General features: G+C 39.6%; 1 long non-coding RNA gene across 2 annotated transcripts in view; it reads left to right on the top strand.

Moving 5' to 3' along the window:
- The window catches only part of LOC140506320 (uncharacterized), a 36,473-nt gene extending 29,243 nt beyond the window's left edge, over positions 1–7,230 (top strand). For both annotated transcript variants that reach the window (XR_011967885.1, XR_011967884.1), the window contains exon 5: positions 3,632–7,230. This is a non-coding gene — a long non-coding RNA (uncharacterized lncRNA). The remainder of the gene's footprint in view (positions 1–3,631) is intronic.
- Positions 7,231–15,679: the final 8,449 nt, after the last annotated feature.

Raw genomic sequence — 15,679 nt, 5'->3', positions numbered from 1 at the left:
TAAATATTTTGTACATGTGGGCTCAGGGAGCACTTTATAAATTTTAAAGGAAACACTATAGCAAGTATTTTTAAATGGAAAAAGTGAGGTCCAGGGAGTGTTGCCTGATTCCCAGATGAATTGATTGCAAGACTGAAAATGGGAAGTGAATTACCTGAGGTCACACAGAATAACTGTCATGTCACACAATGATGCTTTCAAAGAAAGCTGTGGTAACTGCGACACTAACTCCTAGGAAGTTATGTAGCCCAGTGGGGCAACTAGGTGGTGCAGTGGATAGAGCACCAGTGTAGGAGTTAGGAGGACCTGAGTTCAAATCTCACCTCAGACACTTGACACTCACTAGCTGTGTGACCTTGGGCAAGTCATTTAACCCCAATTGCCTCATCCTGGGTCATCTCTAGTCATCCTGATGAATATCTGGTCACTGGATTCAGATGGCTCTGGAGGAGAAGTGAGGCTGGTGACCTGCACAGTCCTCCCTCACTCAAAACAAGGTCAAGTGCAAGTCATGTCATTATTTCTCTGATGGCATGGTCTTCTTCAGCAACGAAGGTCGAACACACAGACACCTAGGAAGTTACAGAGGGAGCAGAGCCTCTGAACAAAGGGTTATTTAGGTGGAGAGTGGGACATTGGAACCTAACTCTTGCACTGGATTAAAAACTGTGGCATTTCAAGTCCTAGGGTGCAGGACTGAATATGGGGGAAGTACATCCTAAAAGGACTAGACAGACTGACTAGTATCTACGAATTCTTTAAACCCTCACTGGTTTTTTGTTGTTGTTTGATCTAACCAGAGAGTCAGACATGAGAGAAAAATGACTGAACAGTATTCAGAGAGGCTTTTCATAAAGAAGATGCTTTGTTCCAATCTTTTCTTTGTTTGTTAATTCATTCATCAATTCTTTTGTTCATTCATTCATTCATTCATTCATTCATTCATTGTAAATTGAACTATTCTGATAGTCCCCAGTCCAGTGTTAGGCTCCAAATGGGGATCTAGAACAAGACCTAGTTTCCTGCCTTCAGGGAGATTAAAGTCTCATTGGAGAAATGAGAGATGGGCACATGAAATTATTAGTTATTAATTGCCAAATAAGAATTGGACAGGATCATATGTATTATCTACCTTCAGAAGGATTAAAAAGAACCTTTCTCCTCATACAAACACCTTCTCTGATGTTTAAAATTATTCCTTTGACAGAGGACAAATCTCTGGAGCCCATACTGAGAGAAAAAGCCTAGCAAATACAAACCCTTTTGCAATTCATTGACGCTGAGCTTTGACTGGGTAACATGAGTTCCACTGCTGAACATCGGAGATTCAGAGAGACAAGAGGTCACTGAAAGCCTGAAAGGGGGGCAGTGACAGAAGGGGAATTAAAGGGAGGGAGAGAGGGAAAAGATATAGAAAGGGAAGGCTTGAGCTCTGAAGACAAATGCTAGTGACATCACAGTTTTGCCCTATTCTAGCCTTAGTCACAACTGATTGGGAATGTGCAGCAAAAGGGATCAGAGGTAATTTAACTCAAAAGGTAATTTAGCAGAAGTTTTCTGAAGGAGGTAAGTTCTGAAGCAAACTTTGCCGGATGTGGTGAACATGGATAAGCAAAGAAGAAGACTGGAAATTATTCCCAGAATGGGTTGTTTTCAGCAAAGGCACAGAGACTGTGACACAAAATTTAATCTCATATCCATTGTACCAACACCAGTTTAAAATCTTGCTTAGTTTCTACTCTCAGTTTTAGCCCTGTCTCTTTAAAAATTCTTCTGGTTGTAACCCTAGGTAGCTAAGCAGGGCTATTAATTAACTAACAAGTCACTCTATAGAGAAGTTAAGAAACAGGAGGTGGACTGGGGAGGGGGTTGGTTCCCAAAGGTGGGAGAAGACAGATGTAGGAGGAAGTCATAGTTCGCATTGGGGGAAATCGAGAGCCTATTTCTAGGTGTGGAGGAAGAGAGAATGACACTAATGATGATGTCCGTATCTTTTCCATTAGAGGTTTGAATCCCAGCTCTGCCAACCCAGTACTTGTGTGTGACCTTGAGCAAATCATTTTGCTTTCCTATGTCACAGTTTTCTCATTTGAATAAGGAAGGAGTTGGCTTAGGTAATGTCTATGGTGTCTTCTAGCGCTAACCTCTTAGGATGTTAGGGCAAAGAAGAACTAGAGAAGATCAGTTTTGTCTTTCTAGCTAAGAGGGTCTTCACAGGTGAGGGAGACAGCAGGGAGGAAGAGAGGGAAGTCAGAAGGACAGAGGGGAGAGGGAAGGAGAAGGGGAGAGAGAAGGGGAGGGGGGAGAACGGGACAAAGGGAGAGAAACAGAAACAAACAGAGTGACAGAGAGAAGAGGATTAGGAGGAGGAGGGGAGAGAGAGAGAGCAAGAGAAAGAGAGAAAAGATAAGAGAAGAGGAGAGAGGAGAAGAGAAGAGAAGAGAAGAGAAGAGAAGAGAAGAGAAGAGAAGAGAAGAGAAGGGAGAAGAAAGAGGAGAGAGAAATGAGGAGGGAAGAAGAGGGGGGGAAGAGAGGGGAGGGAAAGAGACAGAGACAGAGATAGCCACAGAGAGAGATAGAGACAGAGAAAGACAGAGATCTTACCCTGTGGTTTCCTTTAAATGAGACAGAATATAGACAAGTTAGCTAATCTTTTTTCCTTCTCCCTGGGTGAGGCAGAAGTAGTCAGAGAAAGAGCTTCTTTTTTAAAAAAAAATGATTAATTTATTTTTGATTTTCAACCTTCACTTCCACAAGATTTTGAGTTCCAAATTTTCTCCCCATTTCTCCCTTCCATCCACCCCAAGACAGCATGCATTCTGATTACCACTTCCCCCAATCTGTCCTCCCTTCTATCATACCCCTCAGTTCTCTTATCCCCATCCCCTCTATTTTCTTGTAGGGAAAGATAGATTTCCATACCCCATGGCCTGTATATCTTATTTCCCAGTTGCATGCAAAAACAATTTTTGAAATCCATTTTTAAAACTTTGAGTTCCAAACTCTCTCCTTTCCTCCCTCCTCACCCACCCCTAATGAGAAGGCAAGCAATTTGATATAGGTTACATATGTGTAGTCATGCAAAACACTTTCATAACAGTCATGTTGTAAAAAACTAACTGCATTTCCCTCCATTCTATCCTGCCCTCCATTTATTCTGTTCTTTCTTTTGAGAAAGAGCTTCTTGATGGAAGAAAGTCATGTGCAAAACTTAGAGCTGATGAGAAGATTTGGAGGGATTTGATTCAGAGGGGTTGTGAAGGTCACAGAATGAAGCCTGACTAATGTAGATAGAGGATTAGCCTTGGAGTCACTAAAGAGACATAGATTCAAGTCTTGTCTCTGACAAATGTCACCTATCAACATGGGCCAGTCCCTTAATCTCTCAGTCGCCCTGGGCAAAAAAATCTATAAATTAGAGATGGGTTAGTATTCATCACTGGAGGGAATTTCCACATACGTTTTTCTATGCCTTTGAAATCACAGGTTCAGTTTTTCCCCTTATCCTAAATAAACAAAGAGATAAATAGCTAGATACATACACACACATATACATAAAGGTTTAAAGATTTAGAGCTGAAATGAATCATAGAGGTCCCAGACAAACTAATTCAATCTTTTTATTTTACAGGTGAGGAAACTGAATCAACGAGATATTATGTGAATTGCCTAAATCCACATAAGTAGTGATTTAGACAGAATTTGAAACCTGATCCTCTGATTGCAAACCCACAGTCTTCCCACAGCTATAACGATCATTCAGTTGACAAAATTTCACTGAGTATATATAGGTCCTATGCCATACATTACAGGGGGCTGCAGGATAAAGCAAGGTTTCTTTCTACTAAGAGATTACAATGTCACTGGGGAAACAAGAAGAAGGCACAAGAAGTCATAACGGAAACAAAACAAATGTTGTTATTTACATGTAAGTCATTTGTTGCTGGTCAATTGTTTTCAGTTGTGTCTTACTCTTTATGACCCAATTTGGGGTTTTCTTGGCAAAGATACTAGAATGATTTGCCATCTTCTTCTCCAGCTTATTTTCCAGATGAGGAAATTAAGGCAAACACCATTGAGTGACTTGCCTAGGATCACACACCTTGCAAGTGTCTGAGTTCAGATTTTAACTCAGGAATACTCATCTTCCTGACTTTAGACCCAGCGTTCTATCCACTCTACAACCTAAGTATTACTTGTGAAAGACATAGGAGGTCAAAGACTCTATGAGAAGTCTTTGTACCTTTACAAATCCCATCAGAGTGCTTCTATAGCAAGTACTTGAGTACTAGTTGTTGATTGATTGATTAATCTATTAGATCAATGTTTTCCAAATATTGTTTCATGAGATATAAATGAAGTTAGGATTGGTGTTACGCATGTATCAAAAATACGTATGATCGGTTAACTTGAAGGTATGAAAATAAGTTGGCCTTCTGTATCAGGCTCCAGTTCTCCCAAACTCCATTTATCCTGGGGTTGGTCTGTACTGTCAGACTGTCAGGGAAGAATTTATGACTTCCATAAGTATATTTCAGACCCCAAAGCATTTACAGGTTAAATTAGTTAGGGAAAACATGTAGTTAAAAGCATGTGGAAGATTTCTCTTTAGTTTTTGTTTATTGCGTAGGCTGTATTTCTGACATCGTGTTACTGAATAACCAACCCTTAATGAATATATTTTTGTACAAGGTTTTAGCTTGGAAAATACTGCTAAATCTTTTATTTCAAAGACATTTACAGTTTTATGAATTTTGCATAGGGACACACAGCCATGCCTCTCTACCGACACCTGGTGGCTATATCACTAAATTGCTGGCATGATTCACTTTCATGGAGCATCTCTGTGTGCAAGCAGAGGTAATTTTTTACCACTTCTGTATCAGAGAAAACTCTAAAAACCACTTATTCCAACTCCACTATTTTAGAGGAGAGGAAACTGACTCAAAGAGGATACAAAAGATAAATGCTTGATGATCCCTGCCCTCAAGGAACTCTCCTAAGCTATTATTATATAATAAGATAACATGATCAGCACTGAAAATACAGAGGGACGCGAAAAGGAAGCAGTGTGGCATATTTGGAAGGATATTGGATTGGGAGTCAGAGAGCTTGTGAAAATTCTGAAAGTAGATTTTCCATTTCCTAGCTAAGTGAACTTAGGCAAGTTACTTAAACTCTCTGGGTCTTAGTTTACTCACCTCAAAAGCAAGGGGGTGAGATTCAATGCTACCTCAGGTTCCTTTTAGTTATGATATGCTGTGATTCTGTAGATCACATTCCCTGACCTCAAGGAGTTTATGATCCAGTTGGGTGGGCCATGATTTGCACAAAAAGCAACCAACAGTATAAGGCAGTACGTCATATTGTCAAATGAGTGGTCCAGACATTAAGTTGTGCAAGGGATTAGGGAAAGAATATGTCACTGTGAACTTGGACAGTCATTGGATGGTTTCATAGAAGAGGTGAGTTTTGAGATGGGCAATAAACGAATTATAGTCTGTAAACAAACATAGAGGGTATAGTAGATTTGAGGCAGGGGGAATGGGGTAGCAAAAGTAAGGAAGTAAGAAACTGTATTATATATTTGAAGACAGTGAATAAACCAATTTGGCTGAAGCAGAAGATTATTCATGTAGAAGAATAATGAAAGACAAGACTGGTAAGGGAAATTGAACTGTATTGGTGGAAGCCTTGAACACTAGACTAGAGAGTTTGGCATTTATTTTATAGATAATAAGGATTCATTGAAAGATTCTGAATAGTTGAATGATATATTTTTAAAATCCCCCCAACAACAATAGAATTTAAGAAGACTAGTCTGGTAACCGTATGTGAGATAGGGGATGGATTAGAGAGGAGAAAGACAAAGGGAGACTCAGTTCACTGTGTTGTGTGAGGTAAACACCGAAATTCCATCTGAGGTGATAGTTTTGTGATACTTTGTATGGGGAGGGTATTGATTTCATTGATGAGTGAACAGAAGTTGCTAGTTCTTTTTTACAGTGAGTAAAGGTTCTGTGGTGATTTCATGGACCATGATGGGCATGAAAATAGTTGAAAGAAATGGAAAAGAATTAATAGAAGAAATGGATAATAATATAAGAAATTAATATAAGAAATAGATTTAAGAAATGGAAAAGAATTAATATAAGAATCACATAATAAAACAAAGTTAGGGAGTAGCATCTAAGACAGAAGCAAGGGAGTTTACAAGGTATGTTTAATGCCTTAAGGCTTTTTTGATTGCGTATAAATCACAAGAAAGCTAAAATAGCCCCTGTACCAAGAGCTAAAAGAGATGATACATATCCAACATAGGAAAGAGGCTTTACAGCAGCTACAATTCAGAGGAAGACAAGTAAGTGTCAATGGAGAAGAGCTCAAGACTTGAAGAGAACAGTCCTGCAGAAACTTCAGCAAATGAAGGTACTACACTGCAGGGTTTCTTAAACTTTTCCCACTTGCAGTCCCTATTTGCCTTTAAGCAGTTTGTTGGCTTTGCATGGCCTGAGGGCATGCACAGTGCAAAGTGTGCATGCTTTGTGTTCAGAACCAAGGCTTCAGTGAAGTTACACGATGCAACACAGGCAAACGCTGCCAGAAACACTTCGGATTCATTATGTATTTGGTTTGGAATTAAATTTTGGTCGTTGTGCATTCAGAAACCTTTTACTATTACCAAATTTTTCTTGACCCCAAATGGGCTTGTGACCCACAGTTTTAAGAAGCCCTGTGCATAGAGGAACAGCTAGTAGGAGCAGTGGAGAGAATAGTTCAGCATATAAATGATCACCTTGTAGCCTACAAATCAATGATACTAGAGCAGAATACAAAAATATTCTGTAGGGAAATAAGCAACAGGACATGGAATAGTGTTCCTTGAGGTTATTGCTTTAGGTTTGTGAGTTGCTGTGGCTCTAAATATTCCACAATCCTGTATTCCTCCCATGTTTGCCTCTTCTACATAGTCCCCACATGTGTGTCCTTCTCCACCTACATATGTGTCCCTTACTCTCCATGCAGATTCCTTGGCCATGTCTCTTTCCTACATGTATGCTCTCTATCATAGTGTTCTTTCAACACACTTATTTCCCTACAGATGTTCCTTTATGCATTCTTGGTATGATAACTTTTAGGAGAACAAATCACTGTGTGTAAGTGGCAGAATTTTCCTTGTTATTTGTTTTGTTACAATGTTTATTTTAATAAAATATGTTTTGTTTTGAACTAAGGTGTTTTCCCATTGCTTTTGACAAAAGAAACATTGGTGGGGACTCACCAGCTGTGGCTTTGAGGGATACTGAGTCAAAGTTTTAAGGGGAGGCTTGAATGATTCTTAAAAAATTTCACATTCCTGATTTAATAATCTCTTTTATTCATATAGAGTTAATTTTTAATGGTGCATTTATGTCTGTTCTGCCCTTTGATTCACATAATAATCATGGTGATTAAGAGGCAATATAGCATAGAGTAAAACAGACTGTATTTGGAATGAATGAACTTGTTTATATCCTTGTTCTGCATTTTTACTCCCTGTGTGACTGTGAGCAAGTCATATAACCTTTATTTTCTAAGTTTCCTCATCTATAAAATAAAGGTGGATAGACTTGATGACATTCTGTGATTTCCTGATTATCATACCCTTACAGAAGATGTGGAAATTGAGATACAGTGAAGTGATTTTGCCCTGTGAGGCACTCAAACAGTGAGTTAATGCAAGAGCAAGGGTAGAAACCTAGTTTTCTTAACTTGAAACTCAGAACATTTACTGTTAGACCAGAGTCTGCCTGATGCACTAACTGGAGAATGGAGAAAGATAATATCTGGGTATTCAGTTTGGTAACCTGGACAGAACAGATTAGAAATCACTTTCAGCATCAGAAAATTTGAAGACTTAAAATCCAATTAAATCACACACACACACACACACACACACACACACACACACAATCATTGGATAGAGGGCTGGGCTTGAAATAAGGAAAATTCATCTTCATAAAGTGGAACTCAACTTCATTCACATAGTAACTGTGTGACCCTGGGCAAGTCACTTAACCCTGTTTGCCTAAGTTCCTCATCTGTAAAATGAGCTGGAGAAGGAAATGGCAAAGCACTCTAGTATCTTTGCCAAGAAAACCCCAAAAAGGATCATGAAGAGTTGACTATAACTGAACAACAACATAGGCTCATAGATGGAACCTTAGAAGACATTTAATTCAGTTCTTTCACCCTCTCCATTTTAAAGATGAGGAAACTGAGGCTTGGGGAGATCAGGAGATTTTCTGAAGGTCATATAAGTATTATATATCAGAGATTAGGATTTGAACTAATACTCCATAATTTCTAAAGAGGCTTCTCTCTTTAGGTATATTTTGGGCTAGAGATTCTCTGAGCAATCTTCTAACTCTGAAGTTCTGTGACTTGGATTTCCAAAGACCACATTCCTTAAATGAATGAACACTGAATCAGACACATTTTACTTTACTCATTCCACCCCATACAGAAGACTGGAATCTCTAACCAGTGGGGAAGTCAGCTTTCTTTTCAGCTTAGCAGCCACTTAGGTGAAAAGTCTTCGCTGTACAGTTCATGTATTTGGAAAGGAGTGGGATGACCAATGTGTATCTGTGCTCCTCCATGCAGAAAAATACCTCTGAAAGGTCAGGGGTATGTGCAGGTAGTGCTAACAGTTCCCTTTGACAGATCTCTGTTCTCTTCTGATCCTTGCAAAGTGAGTCACAATGGCATCACTCTGCAGTCTTCTGCTATTCGCTGTCCCTGGCTCAATTTTTCTCTTCTCCTGTTGGGGAATGTTCTTCCCTTTATTCAACTTCAATAGGCCCCTTCCCTTTCCCTGTTCAATCTCCCCAGTTCAGCTGAAATATTCTGGCTCTGCTTTCTGATTCACTGCAGCCCCATATGAGTATTACAATCTACAAAGAAGTATCACAGTTTAAAATTAAAAGACCCCAGGGTTGGCCAGGTCTTGAGAGGTCATTGGCGCTATCCCATTACCTCCAGGTAGATCTGTGATTCTGCCATTTCATATAGAGCAGAGTCTTAACCTCAGATTTGCATCTGATTTTCCTCCTTAACAGTAGTTACTTGGGTTGAATATTAGTAACTCACATTTATACCTATAATGCTTTACATTTTATAAGGTACATTCCTCATAACAACTCTGTGAGGTAGATAGTATATGATGATTCCTGCTTTAACAGATGGGGAAGCTGAGACTCAGTGAGTTGGAGTGACTTGTCCATGGTCACATAGTAAGAGGCAGGATTGGAGATATAAACCCCAGTATCCTAACTCCCAGTCCAGTATTCTTTTTGTAAAAAAATTATTTATTTATTCTTTCAACATTCATTTCCACAAGATTTTGAGTTGCAAATTTTCTCCCCATCTCTGCCCTCCCCCACCCCAAGACACCATGCAATGTGTTTACCCCTTCCCCCAATCTGCCCTCCCTGCTATCATAGCCCTTCCTTTCCTTATCCCCACCTTCTCTCTTTTCTTGTAGGGAAAGATAGATTTCTATACCCCATTATCTGTATTTCTTATTTTCCAGTTGCATGCAAAAACAGTTCTCAACATTTGTTCCTAAAATTTTGAATTCCAACTTCTCTCCCTTCCTTCCTCCCCACCCATCCCCACTGAGACGGCAAGCAATTCAATATAGGCTATGTATGTGTAGTTTTGCTAAAGACTTCCATAATAGTTATGTAGTGAAAGACTAACTTTATTTCCCTCCATCCTATCCTGCCCCCTATTTATTGTATTCTCTTTAGACCTTGTCCCTCCCTTAAAGTGTTTACTTCTAATTGCTCCCTCCTCTCATTTACCCTCCCTTCTATTATCCCTCCACCCCACTTGTCCCCTTCTCCCCTACTTTCCTGTACTGTAAGATAGATTTTCATACCAAATTGAGTGTCCATGTTATTCCCTCCTTAAGTCAAATGTGATGAGAGTAAACTTCACTTTTCCCCTCTCACCTCTCCCCTTTTCCCCTCCATTGAAAAAGCTTTTTTTGCCTCTTTTATGAGAGATAGCTTGCCCCATTCCATTTCTCCCTTTCTCCTCCCCATATATTCCTCTCTCACACCTTAATTTTAAATTTTTTTAGATATCAACCCTTCCTATTCAACTTACCCTGTGCCCTATGTCTATATATACATGTGTGTGTATGTGTGTGTGTGTGTATGTGTGTGTGTATGATTCCTCCAACTACCCAAATACTGAGAAAAGTTTCAAGAGTTACAAATATTATCTTTCCATGGAGGAATGTAAACAATTCAACTTTATTAAGTCCCTTGTGATTTTTCTTTCCTGTTTACCTTTCTATGCTTCTCTTGATTCTTGTGTTTGAAAGTCAAATTTTCTATTCAGCTCTAGTCTTTTCATCAAGAATGCTTGAAAGTCCTCTATTTCAATGAATGACCATTTTTCCCCTGAAGTATTATACTCAGTTTTTCTGGGGTAGGTGATTCTTAGTTTTAATAGTAGTTTCTTTGACTTCTGGAATATAATATTTCAAGCCATTTGATCTCTTAATGTAGAAGCTGCTAGATCTTGTGTTATCCTGATTGTATTTCCACAATACTCAAACTGTTTCTTTCTAGCTCTTGCAATAGCTTCTGCTTGACCTGGGAACTCTGGAATTTGGCTACAAAATTTCCAGGAGTTTTTCTTTTTGGATCTGTTTCAGGAGGTGATCAGTGGATTCTTTCAATATATATTTTGCCCTCTGGTTCTAGAATATCAGGACAGATTTCCTCAATAATTTCATGGATGACAATGTCTAGGCTCTTTTTTTGATCATGGCTTTCAGGTAGTCCCATAATTTTAAAATAGTCTCTTCTGGATCTATTTTCCAGGTCAGTTGTTTTTCCAATGAGATGTTTCATGTTATATTTTATTTTTTCAAACTTTTGGTTTTGTTTTCTAACTGCTTGGTTTATCTCATAGTCATTCATTTCCCTGAAATCAATTCTCTCTTTCAGAGAACTATTTTGTTCAGTGAGCTTTTGAATCTTCTCTTCCATTTGGCTAATTCTGCTTTTTAATGCCTTCTTCTCCTCATTGGCATTTTGGACCTCTTTTTCCAGTTGAATTAGCCTCTTTTTAAAGGTGTTATTTTCCTCATCATTTTTTTGGTTCTCCTTTAGCAAGCTGCTAACTTGCTTTTCAAGATCTTCCATTGCCTGAGCCTAGTTTACATTCACTTTGGAGGCCCTGGAGGCAGGGGTCTTAGTTTCCTGTGACAGTAAACCTCGTTGTTCCTCATCCCCAAGGATGGAAGCAACCTTCTATGGTCTTATTTTTTCCCCTCTTTTTGGGCATTTTCCCAGCCAGTTACTTGACTTCTGAATCCTTTTTCAAGAGATTGGACTCAGCTGCTCGATTCCCCTGGGCTTTGGGCAGGGGGAGGTGAGGCCATCACTCACGGCTGGGGTTTAGATCAGCTGCTCCCTACCACCAAAGACTTTAAGCTGAGCTGCCTGAACAATGGATCCAGGTTGCTTCCTGGCCTCCATAGCTACCTGCAGTCTGCTGCCACAGCCTCTGCCGTTGCCTGGCACTATTGCTGGAGAAACCCCATTCTCTCTTGCCCAGCTGGGAAATCCCTCCCCCATTGACTTTTGGAGCTTTCTTTGTCACTTGTGGGTTGAGGTATCTGGGACCTTCCCTGCTAGGAACTCTGCCCAGAGGTCTGTTCAGATCCTGCTCTTCCCAGTGCCACGTGGCTGTGCTCCATTCTGCTTAGCATCCTGTGAGATAGACCTTTCCTGTTGGCCTTCTGGGTTACCTTTGGATGGAAATTTCTTTCACTGTTGTTCTGTGGCTTCTAGACTTTGTTGAGAGTCATTTTTACAGGTATTTTGTGGGCTGTGGGGGAAGTGCTAGAGTATATGCGTCTTTCTACTCTGCCATCCTGGCTGGGCCCCTCCTTCAAGTTTTTGATAAAGTAATCTCACTCATGATACTTGGAAACACATAGGATGTTGCAATATTTATCCAGGGGCCAAGATCACCTAATGCATCCTGGGCCATCTCCAGTCATCATGCCTTTTGTCTTACCACTAGACTTTGATGACCATAGAGGAGACAGTGGGGCTGCTAACTTTGCCCAGTTCTGCCTCACTTAAATCCAATTCACAGGTTAGTCAAGATGCCTTGTGATGCCATTGGTCCTCTCCAAGAATGAAGTACAAAGAACAACAACATTCAGGTTCTTGTATTCCGTTGCTTTTTGGGAGTTTATTGTCCACTTGTAACTTCAGTGACTGTTGGCTCTCAACCAGCCAGCAGCTAACATGCTGGGGTATGCACACAGGTCATGAGTGAAGCTATAACTGATACTTTGTAACTGAGGATAGGTAGAAAGATAATGACAGGAAATGTGGAAATGTGGACAAGTGTACAGAATTCTGAATTTAGAATAAGAATAGTCCTGGGTTCAAATTTTGCTCAGTCAAGTCCCTGCTAAAATCCCACCTTCTATAAAAAATCTTTCCTGATTGCCTTTAATTCTAGTGCCTTCTCTCTGCTAATTATTTCCAATTTATCTTGCATCTAACTTGCTTTTACACAATTGCCCACAATTTTTGCTCTCTGTCTCCTCCATTATATACCATGAGCTCTTGGAGAACAAGACAGTTCTGTATCTTTCTTGGTATCCTCAGAGCTTAGCACAGTGCCTAGTACAACACAGCAGATGCTTAATAAATGTTTATCGATTGACTAGGAAATGATTTTGATGCAAAATCAAAAGTCACCAATAAAACATTTTAAAAAATAGAATTCACAGATGCTAAAAACCAGCGTATTAGCCATCAGGTGATAAACTTTTTGGTCACAGCAACACTAGCAGACCATTCACCAAGGATAGTGGGGATTTGATCTGCATAGGTGAAGGAAGTAACCACAAAAATGGAGTGTTGAAGCAGTTATGCTGAAACACCTATCAGTGTAACAGTCATCCAGGCAAGGCTGGGACTGGTGGCTTTGTGAGCCAGACTGAATTGCTGGGAGCTGTACTTCTTCCCACCTTAAAAGAGATGAAGGAATTTGTTGCAAGATTAGAACTGCAGGGTAAAGTTTTCGTTGTAGCAGCAGCTTTTAAAATCTCTTTAAAGAAAGACTTGGAGGAAGATTTGGAGAGATGGAGGAAAGGAGAAGGAAGTTAGGAGGAGCAGCAGAAGCTTTCCGGGAGACTGACTCTGAGCCTTTCAGAGGGTGGAGTCTAAGCCTACCTGCACTGCTACTTGGCTTGTTAAGAGAACCCTGAAGGGAGTTCAAAGGCAGGAGTGTGCTGGAGCTAGAGCTAGCCAGACTGAGAAGCAATTGTTAAATTTTCAATGCGAGCATTAATTCTTCAGAAATTGTAATAGCTACAAATCAGGTCTTGATATATCGCTTTGTTGATTGTCTAGACTTAAGAAAGTGTTAATAGTTCAGATTAAACTTAAAAGTGTGTGTGCATACATGTAGAGCCTGGTTGTTAAACATTTACCAGCACACGCCTGAACTGCTCTAAAAACTTTTCTTGAGTTCATCTGGAGGGCAGTGGAAGGCTCGGGGAATGAGATCATGGCCACCCTGGAGGCCTGGAGGCTAAAGACAGCGGCAGCGACTTATTTATATAACACTTTGAGGTTTGTAAAATACTTTACATCTGTGAGGTCATTTGACCTTCACACTGCTCTGGGATAAGGCACTATTTCTATGTGAAGAAGCTGTTTTCACTTCTCTCCCTGCTTCTCATCCTTTGATGTTTTACTTTAAAAAACTATTAATGTATTTAGTTTTCATATCATCTTCCCCTCCCCTACCCAGAGAACCATCTCTTATAGAGAAGAAATTTTTAAAAGTCGAGAAAGGTAATCAACACATTAACTGAATATATGCGAAGTTCCACACTCATAATCCCTCAGCTCTGCGAAGAAGGGAAGACTATGCCTTTTCTTGGCTCTTCTTCTAGGCCAGATTGGGTCTTATATTTATACAGAGTGTAGATTAATTTTTATTGTTGCTCTTTTCTTTTGTTGTCCTCATTATATATATATATGTGTGTGTGTGTGTGTGTGTATGTATGTGTGTATAGACACACACTGACATAAACAGAAAACTAGGAACATTATATATATGTATGTTTATATGTGTGTGTACACACACACACACACACACACACACACACAAACACACACAGTATGTTCCTAGTTCTCCTTATGTCAGTAAGTCAGTCAATGAGCATCTATTAAGGACTTACTGTGTACCAAGTTCTGGGTATACAAGGAAAGGTAAAAATAGGCCTTGTCTTCAAGAGACTCACATTCCAGTGGGGGAGACAGCATAGTAACAAGTAGGTACATATATACATGATATATACAGGGCAGATGGAAGGTAATCTCAGAGGTGAAAGAACTAGCAGTGGATGGCATTGGAAAAGACCCCTAATGTATTCTTCATACTCATGATTTCATACATTGTAATGATACTCGGTTATTTTCACGTACTTGTCTATTCATTCCTCAATCAACAGAAATCTGTTTTCAATTCTCTACTACTTCAAAAAATGTTACTACAAATGAGTGTTTGTGTGTGTATATGTATATATTATGATTATATATGGGACCTTCTATCTTTGACAGCCTTGGAGTACATGCCTTTCAATATATCTGCCACATAGTAGGCACTTAAATGTTTATTGATTCTGGTTCTGACTCATCAAGGACATCAGAAGTTGATTCAACCAGATGAAGCTCCCCTGTTTCTGAGTTGCCTGTGGGGGTTACCAGCCAAGTATCAGAAGAGACTAGAACTTTTTATGGTTGTTTGTACTCAGAGGCTATTAAGAAATAATGTCAGTAGCTCGAGCACTTGGTCCCCTGAACCAATTAAGTCTCAAAGATAGTTTTAATATCTTTTAAGGAAAAATCAGATTACAAGAGGCTAAGCAGTTAGGATATTGCTCTCACCAAACAAGCCCTTTATCAGACCATGTGTACACTGATTTGGTGTATGGAAAATATGATCTCCAAGATCACGTATAATACATGACTTGCAAATCCTGAAATCCTGTTTCTATAATTTTTCAAATTTGAATTATTTAAAATTGTCTTGTTCCTGTGAATACGTTGTTCCTTACTAAATGCTTTTGGTATTTATTTTTAGTATTTTAAGACCTTGTAGAGTTTTCCTTACATATATATCCAGTACACTGTACAACGAGTACAAGGCCATCCAATTGGGCAATACATTTCTCATGAGGCAACTTTTGAAAGGGACCCTGAAGAGACTCCAGCTGGGACTTTCATTACAGGATACCCCTGAGGGTTTGGGGTTTCTGCTGTCTGCTGTAGTCCTCACTGTTAACTTCCAGCGACTAGCTCTCCAATTCCATGTAACCAATTAACATCAATTGGCTTTTATAAAGAAATATTGACTTCAAAAATATGGCAGTGACAAAGTACAGACATCCCCCCTCAACATCTGGGGAACATACTTTCTCCCATACGACTTCAGTCCCTGAAGACTCAGCCTTAACACCATTTATACTTACTATTCATTGTATGCAACATTCCTTCTCTTACTCCTCCACCTTAGAATGTTTTCTCTCCTTATCTCCATCCTTTAAAATTCTTCTTGCTGTTTAGCTGTTCCAGTCTTGCCC

Source organism: Notamacropus eugenii, chromosome 5 (assembly GCF_028372415.1).
Source record: "Notamacropus eugenii isolate mMacEug1 chromosome 5, mMacEug1.pri_v2, whole genome shotgun sequence".
Classification (NCBI taxonomy): domain Eukaryota; kingdom Metazoa; phylum Chordata; class Mammalia; order Diprotodontia; family Macropodidae; genus Notamacropus; species Notamacropus eugenii.
This window is presented reverse-complemented; position numbering and strand designations above follow the sequence as displayed.